Here is a 15,819-nt window from a genome sequence, read left to right as displayed (position 1 = left end):
GAGCTATTACTTATTCCAGGGAAGACTGATGATGAACTTGAATCCAAAGAGGAGAGAGTAGCCGATAAGGACGAGGTTCCAGTGACTCGGAGAGGGAGAAGGGAGCAGACCCACAACTGCAGAGGGGTGACTTCCAGGCTAAGCCGAGGCATAGACGAGAAGGGAACCTAGATGACCATTGAGCACGGGCTACGTACCATAAAGGTGAAGTCGACCCCTTTTTCTTTAGAGTATACAACTTAACCTTTCACTTTCCTTGCAGGTTGTATATATATATAATGTATTCTGCGAATGTGCATGTGGCATTTAAATAAAGTATTTAGCTTGTTGTACGTTAGCATGTGTTGTGTACTTTTGTATAGGAGGATAGCCTATTCTTTAGTCAGAATTGCCTTAAAATGAACAGAGGTTAATCCTGGTCAGGTAAGTGGTAACTGGATGAGGGGGAAAACAAGCCCCTCGAACTAGAGAACAGGTTGTGCTCAACTAATAGTCTTTGTGTGATCTGATATATAGTCCCAATTCCCCTGTCGTGTACTAATAGGATGAGCTCGTGCTAAGGCTGCCGTGTAGGTAGGAGATTCTGGGTCTGACTGAGGCCGCGAGATCGTGTGTGTGTCGCTGCCGAATGGGTAGGAGATTCTGGACCTGACCCAGGTCGCGAGACTTTGTGTGTTGCTACCGGATGGGTAGGAGATTCTGGGTCTGACTGAGGCCGCGAGATCGTGAGTGTGTCGCTGCCGAATGGGTAGGAGATTCTGGACCTGACCCAGGTCGCGAGACTTTGTGTGTTGCTACCGAATGGGTAGGAGATTCTGGACCTGACCCAGGTCGCGAGACTTTGTGTGTTGCTACCGGATGGGTAGGAGATTCTGGGTCTGACTGAGGCCGCGAGATCGTGAGTGTGTCGCTGCCGAATGGGTAGGAGATTCTGGACCTGACCCAGGTCGCGAGACTTTGTGTGTCGCTGCCGAATGGGTAGGAGATTCTGGACCTGACTGAGGTCGCGAGATCGTGTGTGTCGCTGCCGAATGGGTAGGAGATTCTGGACCTGACTGAGGTCGCGAGATCGTGTGTGTGTCGCTGCCGAATGGGTAGGAGATTCTGGGTCTGTCTAAGGCCGCGAGACTGTGGTTGCTGAGATTGCGAGGCTGTGAGGTCTTGATATATATATATATATATATAATAGGAATTCCCTGTCCTTAGGTGGTACGTATATATGTGGTTATTTGGGTGTAAAAAGACCCTAGGGAGGGGGTAACGTTCTGTTTTGGGTCAGAAGGGCTCTGTAGAGCGGGTTCCACCCGATCCGAAAACCCAAGCAGAACATTTGGCGTCACGAACTGTTTACGTAACCTGTGTGCGTTGTGGTTGTCTTGTGTTTGCTTTCGGCGTGTGCGTGATTTTCTTTTTTTGTATATTTGCGTGTATACTTTTTCTTTCTCTTTCTTTCTCTCTTCCTTTCTTTTCTCTGCGTTTCTTTTTCTTTCTTTTTCGCGATGTTTTCTAGGAAATCGAAATCTACTCTTAAATTGTCCGTTGATATTCCCGGATGGGATTCAACGCCTTACGGTGCCTTGGCCCGAGAGTGGGCTGATTCTACTGGTCTGAGTGAAAATTGGAATTCTTCTTTGGAGTCGGCGGAACCGGCTGACGTGATTACTTGTTTGCAGACGGCACCTGTCTTGAAGGGTGAGGAGGTTCCCGCTTTGGGGCGCAGAGGTTGGGTTATTCTGTCTGCGTATCGGATTTTGCATGAGAGGTTGCTGAAATTGCAGATCTCTCTTAAGGATGCGGAATCGCACTTTGTTGAGGTTCAGAATTCCAATACTTTATTGCGCTGTCAAAACAAGTTGCTTTCCGACAAACTTGACACTTACCAAACGGTTGCTGAAAGGGCGGCTGTGCGGATTGCTCGTTATAAGTACAAGAACAGGCGTGGTCGTGTTTCGTCGCGTAAAGTGCGTCTGGTCGTGGCGAAAGCTGGACTGGATTGGAATCCTGATGAATGGGATGGTAATATCTGGGACTCGACTACGTCTTGTTCCTCGGGTGAGGAATGTGCTATGCATGAGCTTTCTCGTTCCCGTCCTGACAGTAAGTCTACTTCTCGCACCTCTGATGGTGCACCCCGTGATTGCGCTCGTTCTTCGGGCGGGATTGATACTTTTCACACTGACTGTCCCTCTACTCGTACTGCTCGGGCTCCTTGTGATGCTCGTCCCGTTGTTTCTGCGCACCCGGTTTTTCGTCGGAAGTTGCAGCAGTCTCCCAATGCTCCGCAGGGTGTTTCTTTGGACTGTTTGGAAGATTTTACCCAGCAAGAAATTAGTGATATTTTGCAACGCTTTCGGCAGCGGACTGGTGAGGCTTTGCTCACGTGGATGGTGCGCCTTTATGAACTAGGCGCTGCTGGTATTATGTTGGATACTGGCGATTGTTTGAAGTTTTGTTCTTTGAGTTTGGATTCTACTGTGCAAGATCATTTTCGTAACTATAATGGTGATGGTCAAATTTCTTTGCTCCAATTGGCGACTGAAGGTTGCAATTTGAAGTATCCTACTGAATCTGACTGGCCTGTCAATGACAAGCCATGGTATACCTTGCGTGATGCTGCGCAACGTCTTAAGGAGGAAGTGATGAAAACGGCTATTTTTCTGGGCACTGCTGACAGGTTGCTTGATGGGTTGTTGACTTCTTCGGTGCGGAATCGTATCATTCGCTCTTCTCCTGTTGCCTACAAGCAGGTCATGATGACTTTGTTGATTAACCAGACTGGTAATGTACTATCTACGGTGTTGGAGTCGGTACGCCAACTCGGTGAGTTGGGTGAGTGGTTTAAACCTGAACGTCAGTCCCGGTCTGACACTCGTACTCCTGGTGAATATAAATTTACTAGACGTGATATCTTTACTGGTCTTTTGGCTGATGGTGTGCGTCGGGAGGATATTGATGGTGAGACTACTGCTCGTTTGTGGGAAATGTTTCGCAAACGGGGCTTGGACCGGAAGGAGGGTGCCCGGCGTGTTCGGACGACTGAGTGTGATCGTGGTTGTTCTGATGGTAGCGGTGATGATGATCGCCGTGGGCGCTTTGATCGTCGTGATGATCGGCGTCCTGTACGTGATCTGTCCCCTCGTCGAGAGCGGGACAGGGAGAGAGAGGGGGAAAAGGAAAGGGGGAGAAATGATCATGCTTACAGTAGACGTAGAGATGATAGGGATCAATCCCCTGAATTGAGAAGGAGGGAGGATCGATACAGTTTGGCCGATCGAAACTCGCAGTGCAATGTAGAGAACAGGAATCCATTTCGTAATAGAGATGGATATGAACAGGAGGTACCGATACCTAAGAAACGTGAGAGTCTTTATCCTGATTTGTCCTGGTACACAGAATGCAGTAAGAATGACTAGGAAATAGGTCAAGCTCCGGTACACAGATGGGCTCACAGAGATAATAGACCCTATGTAGATATTGATATTTTTTGGAGACATCGTAATATCCAAAGGGCCCGAGCATTAGTTGATACAGGAGCGGAGGCCACTCTTATTCATGGAAAATCAAAGAAATTTACAGGGCAGCCTTTCACTATTACCGGATTAGGAGGAAAGGAAACCCCTGCAGTTCAAACTTTGCTTGAAATGAGAATAGGTAGAATCCCTAGAAAGGAATATTCTGTATTAGTGGTGCCACTTCTAGAATTCATAATTGGAATTGATATTTTGAAGGGAATGACATTGCATCTTGATGATGGGTGTTACCAATTTGGAACGACGCATTATATCTCGTCCAGACCTATACGGGTTGGTCGTTTAAGGATGCCCCCCATACAAGTTCCCCAGGCGACCAAAGTGGTTTGTCAGAAGCAGTATCGTATTCCGGGTGGTCATGAAGAGATTAGTACCACCATTCAGGAGTTGGTTGATGCAGGCGTTATAACTCCAGTTACTTCTGCTTGGAATAATCCTGTTTGGCCGGTGCGTAAAAGTGATAATTCTTGGCGCATGACTGTTGATTATCGAGAATTGAACAAACACACGCCCTCTTTGACTGCTGCAGTACCGGATGTTATCACCCTGATTGAAAGAATCCAAACACATCCAGGTACATGGTATGCGTCCATCGATATTTCTAATGCTTTCTTTTCTATTCCAATTGCCCCTGAGTGTCAGGAACAGTTCAGTTTTACGTGGAACGGGCGTCAGATGACGTTCAGAAGTCTTCCTCAGGGCTATGTGCATAGCCCTACGATCTGTCACCGGCTGGTGGCAGAACACTTGACTGAGGTACCAGTTCATCCCAAAATTCAGATATGTCATTATATTGATGATGTTTTGATCCAAGGCGAAACACAAGAGGATGTTCAGACACAATTAGATAGAGTCATTGAGTGTCTGCGTGGGAAAGGTTGGGAGATCAATCCAGACAAATTACAAGGTCCGTCTCAAGCTGTAAAATTTTTAGGTATTAATTGGCATGAGGGACACCGCGAGGTGATCCCTCAAGTTAAACAGAAGATTCTTGATTTTTCGGTTCCGAGGAATAGGAAGGAAGCCCAGAGCTTCATTGGTTTATTTGGTTTTTGGCGCCAGCATATTCCTCACTTGAGTCAAATATTGGCCCCGTTGTACCGTGTTACACGTAAAAAGAATGCATTTGAATGGGGTAAGCAACAACAAGATGCATTTAGTCTAGCGAAAGAGGCAATTCAACATGCTATGGATCTTTGGCCTGTACGTGATGGTGATGTGGATTTGAATGTGTCTGTGCAAGGCCCTTATGCAAACTGGAGTCTGTGGCAGAAACAAGGCAGGTGCAAAGTACCATTAGGGTTTTGGACCAAAAAGCTACCTGATGCTGGTGAGCGTTATACACCCTTTGAGAAACAGCTACTTGCTTGTTATTGGGCTTTGGTGGATACCGAGCAATTAACATTGGGACATGACATATTCTTGCGTCCTGAAATTCCTATTATGCAGTGGGTTTTGAGTTCACCAAAAACTCATCGAATTGGGCATGCTCAGGAGGCGAGTGTGATTAAATGGAAATGGTACATACAAGACAGGGCACGTGTGGGTCCGAAAGGAGTTGCGTCTTTACATGAGCAAGTGGCGCAAGCACCATCGACTGAGACTGAGAGTGAGTGTTCTGTACCTTTAGAACAGGAGTCTCCTGTCAAGTGGGGTAAACCTTTTGATGATTTGTCCGTCGAGGACAGGAACCATGTGTGGTTCACAGATGGGTCAGCAAAATTTATTGGAACTACACGGCACTGGAAGGCGGTGTCTTATAATCCGATCACACAGAAACTGTTGAGCACAACTGGTGAAGGGAAGAGTAGTCAGTTCGCAGAGCTCTATGCCGTTTATCAAGTTTTGAAACAGGAGTTACCTGGTGTATGCCATATTTTCACCGACTCCTGGTCCACTGCCAATGGACTGGCCGTTTGGTTACCGACCTGGCATTCCCATAATTGGAGGTTACACTCCAAAGAGTTATGGGGAAAAGAGTTATGGCAAGAGATTTGGGAAATGCTCCCACAGAGTACTGTTACCATCTTCCATGTGGATGCTCACACCCCCATAGATTCTCTTGACAAATTTTTTCATAACATTGCAGATGAGAAATCTAAAATTGCTGAGGCAGTGGTGGACAGACAAGATCCTGATATTGCGGGATTGGCGAAATGGGCACACCAGAAGGCAGGACATTTTGGAGAGAAGGCCACTAGCAGGTGGGCTGCTGATAGAGGAATTTATATTCCCCTGGACCTAATCAAAAATGTTATTCTACATTGTCCCGTCTGTCAGCATATTAGACAGCGTAAAGTACCCCAAATTGTTAGAGGTCATTTACATCGCGGGAAATTGCCCGCTCAAATCTGGCAGATTGATTACATCGGACCCCTTCCCATGAGCAGAAATTGTCAATATGTTTGCACAATTGTCGATACATATAGTGGTTTGCTGGTAGCTTTTCCATGTAAGCAAGCCACCCAATTGAATACCATTAAAACATTAGAATTGATTATGATGTATTATGGTGTGCCATTCCAAATTCAATCTGATAATGCATCCCATTTTCATGGAAGATTGGTACAGGAATTCTGTGCGGAAAATCATATTGAGTGGATCTTTCATATACCTTACTACCCGCAGGCCTCGGGCCTGGTGGAGAGATTGAATGGCCTGTTAAAGGATCAGCTACGTAAATTAACAGATGACAAGTATAAAAATTGGCGAGACTTTTTACCCCAAGCACTATTAATCCTGAATAATCGTCCTTTTTTAAATGCTGAATCTCCACTTATGCGTTTGTTCCCCCCAAAGGTTGAGACTATGCCTAATGTAATTAATGAAACTGTGATGTATTGGGAAATTACTTCCGGAGCTCTGGCTCCATGCAGAGCGACTCCAGGGTCGGCAGGCTTAGATTTGCATGCTATGGATGACACCGTTCTGGAAAGCAAAAATCGGGTCATCATTGCTACCGGTGTTGGTATTCATATACCACCGGGGAATTTTGGATTGATCGCCCCTAGATCGGGGCTGGCTGTAAAAGGCATCCAGGTACTTGGAGGGGTAATTGACAGCGACTATCAGGGAGAGATTAAGGTACTTCTGCTAAATAGCAGTGAGAATGACTTGCTGATACACCGCACCGACCGAGTGGCTCAATTACTCATTATGCCTGTTTTCAGTGGTGAAATAATGAAAGGCACTGCCCCAACTTTGCTAACTGTACGAGGCCAGAAAGGCTTTGGCTCTACGGATAACCCTGGAGCCAAGATTTGGGTGCAATCGCCTAAGAATCCCCCTGAACAAGCAGAGGTTATTGCCACCGGTCAGGATAATACCATTTTGGTTATGAGGCCAGGGAAAGATAGCTGGGAAGCTGTCCCAGCTAATAAATGTTATTTACGAGAATGATTAATGCCTGTGTTTGGTTCTTTTTCAGATCATTCTTTGGATTGTTGCTGCAGGATGTGTCGGTACTGGACACCGTTCGGTCTACTTCGGAGAGAGAGAAGGGATCCCATTAACCCGGGATGAATTGGGAACCAGAGTGTTGCGTTCCTTCAATGCGTGGGACTCGTCATCGAACTTTTGGACACTGCTGGCGAAAAGAGTAACTGATGCCCCTCACTTCTGTTTGACACCGATGAGATCTGTGCACGATATCTTAGCGACGTGCCTAGTTGCTGTCCCCGCCTCGCTGGAGACGTTAATAAGCATCTTTAATGTTTCAAAGGCTCGTCCGAATATTATTCTGGGTGATTTTGCTACCCATGCATATTGTCCTTTATGTACTGAACTGCCGAATGAGCAACTTCCCATCCAATCCCAAATAACTACGTATAACATTACACAAGGTGATCTATGCTTTTTCCTCACATGTAATCCTAATGCAATTTCTGAATGTCTACGTCTCAAGTTAAGAGGCGCCACTGTTCTCACATCTCATGAACGAACTCTGTGTTTCCAGAGGACACCGACCACATGTGTTTCAGTCCAGAATAATATGACTTGCAATAGTTTGGTAGTTACTCCCAGTCACTATCGTGCAATATTGCTACCTGCCGGATGGCTTTTCTCATGTGGTAATACTTCCTGGCCCTATGTCCCTGCGAACATTTCCGGAGGCCCGTGTGCCATTACTAGACTTAGTTTACTTATGTTCTCATCACATCCAAATGCCAACTCTCGTGTGCTCCGAGATACAACTACGTTACAGGAGGATTGTGACTCATCTTTGCATTTATATTCCAAGTCTGAATACCTTAGTCTAGCTGTTTCAATTATTGGTGTCCCTGCTTTGGCGGTTTATAATGCCAAATCCATTGGGAAAATGGCTTGCTGGATGGTCAAATCTATTAATCATACTTCTACAGTCTTATCTGACTTGCTATTAGACGCCCAGGGTGAACGTAGAGCCATCTTGCAAAATAGAGCAGCCATTGATTATCTTCTGCTTAAACATGGACATGGCTGCTCGGACTTTGAAGGCCTCTGCTGTTTTAACTTATCTGATCATACACAATCCATTCGTGCACACATAGATAAATTGCATGACCTAACTAATGAAGTTAGGAAACACATTGATCAGAGCTGGTTTGACTGGCTCTTTAACTGGTTGCCAGACATGAATATGCTACGCCACACATTAGGTGGCATTTTGATTGCTCTTGTTGTTTTAATTTCTATCTGTTGTTTTATTCAGTGTATCCCTTCACTGCTTCAATTCTGCACATCTGGTACTAGACATAGATCAGTTAGTTTTGTTTCATATTATTCTTCCACAGATGTTAGTTCCATTTAATATATATATAATAGACTGAAGTCAAGGGTGGAATGTACTGCTCGATTTTCCCGGCCTTCCGGTGTTGCAGAGCAATCCATATGACTTCAGTCTATTTCCATCCGAGTCTAAGGACTGGAGTAGTGAGTAGGGCCTATCCATTAGACACTTGTGACACCATCCCGTGCTCCTATCCTTAGCTCAGGGCCTACACACATAGCCTAGGGGATAGATTCGTTAGCCTTGAGGATAATTTGCCCTATAGTGAGGTTGTTTCATGGAGCTGTGTTGAATTCAGGCCTGGTAGGCCTCAAACGGGAGAGACTCCATCTTTCTTTCTGCTCCGGCAGCCCGGGACCTTTCCAGAGGGAGGGGGATGTTTTAGTTATGAGGTGTTATTCGCTCGGAGAGAACCGGTTCAGGCCGGCCCTTATCGAAGGATTGTATTTTTCTTCATGCCGAAGACACTACATCAGGCCGGCCGGCTGGGAAAGTGTCCTTGGTACGGGGAGGTACAGGAATTTGGTGGGCGGCAGGTTTCGAGCTGGAAATTTCCATGAGGGAATGCACTTCTATATTAGTGAAAGTCTGAGTGAGATAAGGGCACTTGCTTCTAGACCATAGGCGGCATCTGGCCGTTAGCAGAAGAGCTATTACTTATTCCAGGGAAGACTGATGATGAACTTGAATCCAAAGAGGAGAGAGTAGCCGATAAGGACGAGGTTCCAGTGACTCGGAGAGGGAGAAGGGAGCAGACCCACAACTGCAGAGGGGTGACTTCCAGGCTAAGCCGAGGCATAGACGAGAAGGGAACCTAGATGACCATTGAGCACGGGCTACGTACCATAAAGGTGAAGTCGACCCCTTTTTCTTTAGAGTATACAACTTAACCTTTCACTTTCCTTGCAGGTTGTATATATATATAATGTATTCTGCGAATGTGCATGTGGCATTTAAATAAAGTATTTAGCTTGTTGTACGTTAGCATGTGTTGTGTACTTTTGTATAGGAGGATAGCCTATTCTTTAGTCAGAGTTGCCTTAAAATGAACAGAGGTTAATCCTGGTCAGGTAAGTGGTAACTGGATGAGGGGGAAAACAAGCCCCTCGAACTAGAGAACAGGTTGTGCTCAACTAATAGTCTTTGTGTGATCTGATATATAGTCCCAATTCCCCTGTCGTGTACTAATAGGATGAGCTCGTGCTAAGGCTGCCGTGTAGGTAGGAGATTCTGGGTCTGACTGAGGCCGCGAGATCGTGTGTGTGTCGCTGCCGAATGGGTAGGAGATTCTGGACCTGACCTAGGTCGCGAGACTTTGTGTGTTGCTACCGGATGGGTAGGAGATTCTGGGTCTGACTGAGGCCGCGAGATCGTGAGTGTGTCGCTGCCGAATGGGTAGGAGATTCTGGACCTGACCCAGGTCGCGAGACTTTGTGTGTTGCTACCGAATGGGTAGGAGATTCTGGACCTGACCCAGGTCGCGAGACTTTGTGTGTTGCTACCGGATGGGTAGGAGATTCTGGGTCTGACTGAGGCCGCGAGATCGTGAGTGTGTCGCTGCCGAATGGGTAGGAGATTCTGGACCTGTCTAAGGCCGCGAGACTGTGGTTGCTGAGATTGCGAGGCTGTGAGGTCTTGATATATATATATATATATATAATAGGAATTCCCTGTCCTTAGGTGGTACGTATATATGTGGTTATTTGGGTGTAAAAAGACCCTAGGGAGGGGGTAACGTTCTGTTTTGGGTCAGAAGGGCTCTGTAGAGCGGGTTCCACCCGATCCGAAAACCCAAGCAGAACAGCCTCCTAGTGGTGTCGACATGTTTCGAAGCTTCCCCATGCTTCTTCGTCAGGACCTTAAGGATCCCTTCCTGCCACTAACTGAGCCGACCGGGGTGGTTCATTTGGCGGGACATTGATCCTTGGAGTCGTAGCCTACCTGGCACGCCCACCACTCGGTCCACGAGCTCATGAGGTTACTTATCTCCTTTTAGCAAGTTGATAGGATTATGTAAGACCTATTAAGGCATTACGACTTCTTGGAGGCTATTTACTTCCTTTTTTTCATTTCATTTTCTTACAATTTTTGTTTTAAACACAACACAGTTAGTGGCAGGAAGGGATCCTTAAGGTCCTGACGAAGAAGCATGGGGAAGCTTCGAAACATGTCGACACCACTAGGAGGCATAGCTCCTTGAGGCATACACCCTCCTCACCCCACCTTTTACTAATACCAGCTCGAACGGCAGAATAAATTTTTCGAGACCAGAGAGCCAGGTATTTTTTAATTCACTCCTTATTCACTCCTGACCCTTCCTCTCACACCCCCGCATCACACATAGCTGTCTCACTAACAACAGTGCTCCCACGTAAACGTAGGTCGTAGCACGCCCTGTCCCGTAGAGGGGCAGGAAGACCCCCATGATGAAGCATGACACCAAGGGCCCTTTTGGTGTGTGAGGGGTATTTAAACAACTAATGTGTATTCTCCACGACCGTGGGATGCATATTGAGTAATCGGGAGATCTCTTACTCCTATATACAGAGCCTAAGGTTGCTGAGCCTGGGTCAGCCATTGTGCTGGTGGTACCCCAGGACTTCAGAGCCTTCCTACTGGGGCTGGCTCACAATGTGCCATTGGCAGGACATTTTGGGCAGGACAAGACCTTTGAAAGGCTTGTCCCCCACTTTTATTGGCCTCAAATGCGCAGGAGTTCAGACACTCACTGCAGGACCTGTTAGACTTGCCAGGCAAGTGGAAAGAGTGGAAGGAAGCAGAAGGCTCCACTCCAGCCATTCCTTTTGGTCGGTACCCCATTCCAGCGAGTGCGGATTGACATTGTGGGGCCACTGGACCCCAGGACAGCCATGGGCAACAGGTTTATCCTGGTCCTGGTGGACCATGCCACCCGGTACCCGGAAGCCATCCCTCTGAGGACAGTGACGGCCCCCGTAGTGGGACGTGCACTGATGGGAATTTTCTCCAGAGTGGGATTCCCTCTAGAGGTGGTGTCTGACCGGGGTACCCATTTCATATCCAAATATATGAAATCCCTTTGGCAAGAGTGTGGTGTAACCTACAAGTTTACCACACCTTACCACCCCCAAGGAAACGGGTTGGTTGAGAGATTCAACCGTACCCTCAAGGGCATGATAATGGGTCTGGAAGAAACCATGAGGCATAAGTGGGACGTCCTCTTGCCATGCCTTCTCTTTGCATACCGTGAGGTGCCACAGAAGTCTCTAGGATTCAGCCCCTTTGAGCTCCTGTATGGCCACCCAGTGAGAGGACCTCTAAGTCTGGTCAAGGAAGGCTGGGTGCAATCTCCCAGGAAACCTCCCCAGAATGCTACATGCTGGCCTTCAGAAATCAGACTAGGCGATTTAGGTAACTTGCTGAGGCAAATCTGGAAGCCAGCCAGGAGGAGATGAAGCGGTGGTACGACCAGAATGCCACTCTGGTAGAGCTTCAGCCTGGACAAAAGGTGTGGGTCTTGCCCCCGTGGAGTCTTGTGCGCTCCAGGATAAGTGGACCGGTCCCTTTGAGGTTGTGGAGCGCAAGAGTCCAGTTACCTATTTGGTGGACTTGCGGTCTCCAAGGAACCCCTTAAGGGTCCTTCATGTCAACCGCCTCAAGCCCCACTTGGAGAGGTCCCAAGTGGGCATGCTCTTGGCAACAGATGCTGGGATGGAAGAGGAGACCGAGCCTCTTCCTGACCTCCTGTCAGCCCAGGAGCAAGATGGGTCAGTGGATGGTGTCATCCTCTCTGACCCCTGAGCAACAGAATGATTGTCGCCAGCTGCTGGGACAATTTTCTGATCTGTTTTCCCTGGTTCCCGGTATCACTGATTGGTGCGTCCATGATGTGGACACTGGGGATAGTACACCTGTGAGGCACAAGGCCTACAGGGTGACTGACAGGGTGAGGGCATGCATCAAGGAGGAGGTCTCCAAAATGTTTGCACTCTGGGTAATTGAGTCCTCCAGCAGTCCTTGGGCCAGCCCAGTGGTCTTGGTCCCAAAGGCTGCAGCGCCGGGAGCCACACCCGAACTCCGGTTCTGTGTGGACTACAGAAGACTCAATTCAGTCACCAGGACTGACGCACACCCCATCCCCAGAGCTGATGAGCTCATAGATCGGCTAGGGGCTGCCAACTACCTCAGCACGTTTGATTTGACATCTGGGTACTGGCAGATCGCCTTGACCGAGGGGGCCAAAGAGAGGTCAGCATTTTCCACCCCAGATGGGCACTACCAGTTCCGGGTTATGCCCTTTGGGATGAAGAATGCCCCTGCCACCTTCCAGAGGTTGGTCAACCAGGTGTTGGTTGGACTGGACTCGTTCAGTGCAGCCTACCTGGATGACATCGCAGTGTTCAGCTCCACTTTGGAAGAACACCTGCGCCACCTCTGGGAAGTTTTGATGGCGCTGCGGAGGGCAGGCCTCATGATCAAGGTGAGTAAGTGCCAGATCGGGCAGGGTTCTGTGGTGTACTTGGGGCACCAGGTTGGGAGCGGCCAGGTGGCGCCCCTCCAACCCAAGATAGAAACCATCCTGAATTGGGAGTCGCCCAAAACCCAGACAGAGGTGAGAGCCTTCCTAGGTCTCACCGGGTACTACAGGAGGTTTGTCAAGGGGTATGGCAACATTGTTGCCCCCTTGACAGCGCTGACTTCTAGGAAGCAGCCCCGGAAAGTGATTTGGACTGACACCTGTCAGAAAGCTTTTGAGGCCCTGAAAGCTGCTCTGTGCACGGCGCCCGTGCTCTTGGCTCCCAACTTCTCCAAAGAGTTTATCGTTCAGACAGACGCTTCAGAGCATGGTGTGGGGGCTGTTCTTTCACAGATTAATGAGGAGGGCCTAGATCAACCTGTAGCCTTCCTTAGCAGGAGGTTACTTCCACGGGAACAGAGATGGAGTGCTATTGAGCGTGAGGCATTTGCTGTGGTCTGGGTGCTGAAGAAGCTAAGACCCTACCTATTTGGGTCTCACTTCCGGGTTCAGACAGACCACAGGCCCCTCAGATGGTTGATGCATATGAGGGGTGAGAATACAAAGCTGTTGAGGTGGTCCATTTCCCTACAGGGTATGGATTTCACGGTGGAACATCGCCCTGGTACAGATCACGCCAATGCTGACGGTCTGTCCAGATTTTTCCGCCTTAGTGATGAGGGACTCCCTGGGGTAGGGTAGTTCTCCCCACTTTTCAGCTGGAGGGGACACGTGTTGGACCTGGCACCTTGGCGTGAGTCTCCCTTCCACTTTTTGTCGCTGTGCCTCATGTGTTTTTCTGGTGTTAGCTGCTCAGAGCACTGTGCCACTGCCAACCAGTGCCACAGTGCAAGTGCTCCCTATTTAAAATATATATGTTGGTTGGATTCCATGATTGGCTTATTTGGTTTACTGTCAGACCCCAATAAAGTGCACCAGGAGTGCCCATGGCTTGTAAGTACAAATGCTGCTGGTGGGCTTGCAGGCTGGTTGTGCCACCCACAGAAGCGGCCTAGTAAAATGTGTCTAAGGTCTGCCATTGCAGAACCTGCGTGCAGTCTGGTACTGTCATGCTGACTGGGCAAGTGCACCCACTTCTCAGTCCCTAAACCTTCCCTTAACTTCATATTAGTCACCCCTATGGTAGGCCCAAGGGCAGGGTGCATTGTAAGCATAAGGTAGGACAAGCCCTGATGTGTGTGGTATGTCCTAATAGTGAATTACAGCCATATTCGTTTTTCACTATTGCAAGGCTACCTGTTCCCATAGGCCAGAATGGGCTGTTAGAATTATTACATCCTATGATCCTAACAGACCCAGGGGACATGGTAGAAATTCGAGTTTAGTATGCCTGAACTCAGAATGATAAAATACATCTTTTAGTAAAGTTTATTTTAATATTCTGTGTTTGCAAATACCACTTTTAGAAAGTTGGTATTAGCTTGCCTAACCATTTCAGCCCGCCTCTGCTATGATGTGTATCAGCCTGTCTGGTTTGTGTGAGTGACAGGGCTGGGGAAACCCAGAGGGGCCGGGCTAGGTAGCCTGGTGGTGAATAGAGAGATTGACATCCAGATGGGTGGGAGGAGTGCACCTGGACTCTGAATAGGGCTGTGCTCTGCCACCACCATGCTGGCTCCACCTCCTGTGGAGCGGCTGATGTCTCTGCCCTGCACCCTGAATAGAAAGTCAGAGTCATGTCAACAAAGTGCTCAGGAACTGGTTTGGACTGGGCAAAGGCCCCTCTACCCCAGAGAAACAAAGGAATTAGGGGTATAAGTATTGGGACCCTGCTCCCAGGAAATTAGATCCTGCTTGACAAGAAGAACCTCTGCCTGAGGAGAAGGAACTGGGAAAGCTGTAAGGAGGAGAACTGTCCCTGGCCAGGGGGATTGGCCTGCAGTGGTTGCCTTGCTGCTGAAGGAGAGGAGAAAGACTACAAAGACTTTATTTCAACTTGTGCTTAAAAAGATCTCCAAGGGCTTGGAATAGAGCTTGCCTCCTGCTGAAGTCTCAGGAACAACAGACTTCACCCCCCAGCTCCCCAAAGTTCTTTGGAAGTGCCTGCTGCTGTTGTTGGGCCTTCTGAGGGACTGCGTGTCGCAAGGAGCTGGAAGCGCGACTCAAGGAGGAGAAGCGTGCCGCCGTCTGAGCTGTTGTTGTCGCATCACGTAAAGGGTGTCGCCGCTGCAGCATCGCATCGAGCGGAAGCGTCTCGCCATCCAGGAAGTGTCTCACAACACCGAAGAAGCGTGTCGCCATCGCAGCCATCGTAGCTGACGCATCGCACCGCATCAAGAGAAGAGTCTCGCATCGAGGAAGACGTGTGTCGCCATCGCAGCCATCGTAGCTGTCGCATTGCACTGCATCAAGAAAAGCATCTCGCATCCACGGAGAAGCGTGCCGCCGTTGGAGCTGCTGTCGTCGCATCGCGTAAAGGGGTGTCGCCGCTGCAGCATCGCATCGAGCGGAAGCGTCTCGCAAACGTCAGAGAAGAGTGCCGCTGCCAAGGCCGCTGTCGTTGCATCGCGTAAAGGGTGACGCCGCTGTAGCTGACGCATCGAGTCGAGTCTTCTCGCAACATCGGAGAAGCGTAACGCATCTGGAAGATCTTCACGTCTTTATTTCTTTGCACCAAAAATGTCATCGCATCAACATCGTTGCAACACTTTCGTTGCCCTGCGTGTCGCATCTCAAAGGTACATTGACTTAAAGTGTCGCACTTAAGAACTTAAGAGAACTAAGCAAAATTCTACCATCTAAAGTAACAGTATTGTGTATTTTTGGCGTTTAATGGTCTTGTGGTAACTCTATATAAAGAATCCTTATTTTTAATATAAAACCTGTGTGGTGTTCATTTGTAGTGTTGTCACTTGGTTACTGTGTGTGTTCACAAATGCTTAACCTATAACGCTCTGAGATAAGCCTTGTCTGCTCGCGCCAAGCTACCTAGAGGGTGAGCAGGGGTTATTTTAGGAGTTACCCCCTTACCCTGACTAGAGGAAAGGTTCCCTGCTTGTCACAAG

The sequence above is a fragment of the Triturus cristatus genome, chromosome 7, assembly GCF_964204655.1.
Source record: "Triturus cristatus chromosome 7, aTriCri1.1, whole genome shotgun sequence".
Lineage (NCBI taxonomy): Eukaryota > Metazoa > Chordata > Amphibia > Caudata > Salamandridae > Triturus > Triturus cristatus.
The sequence above is the reverse complement of the archived record's forward strand: the minus strand, read 5'-3'. Positions refer to the sequence as shown.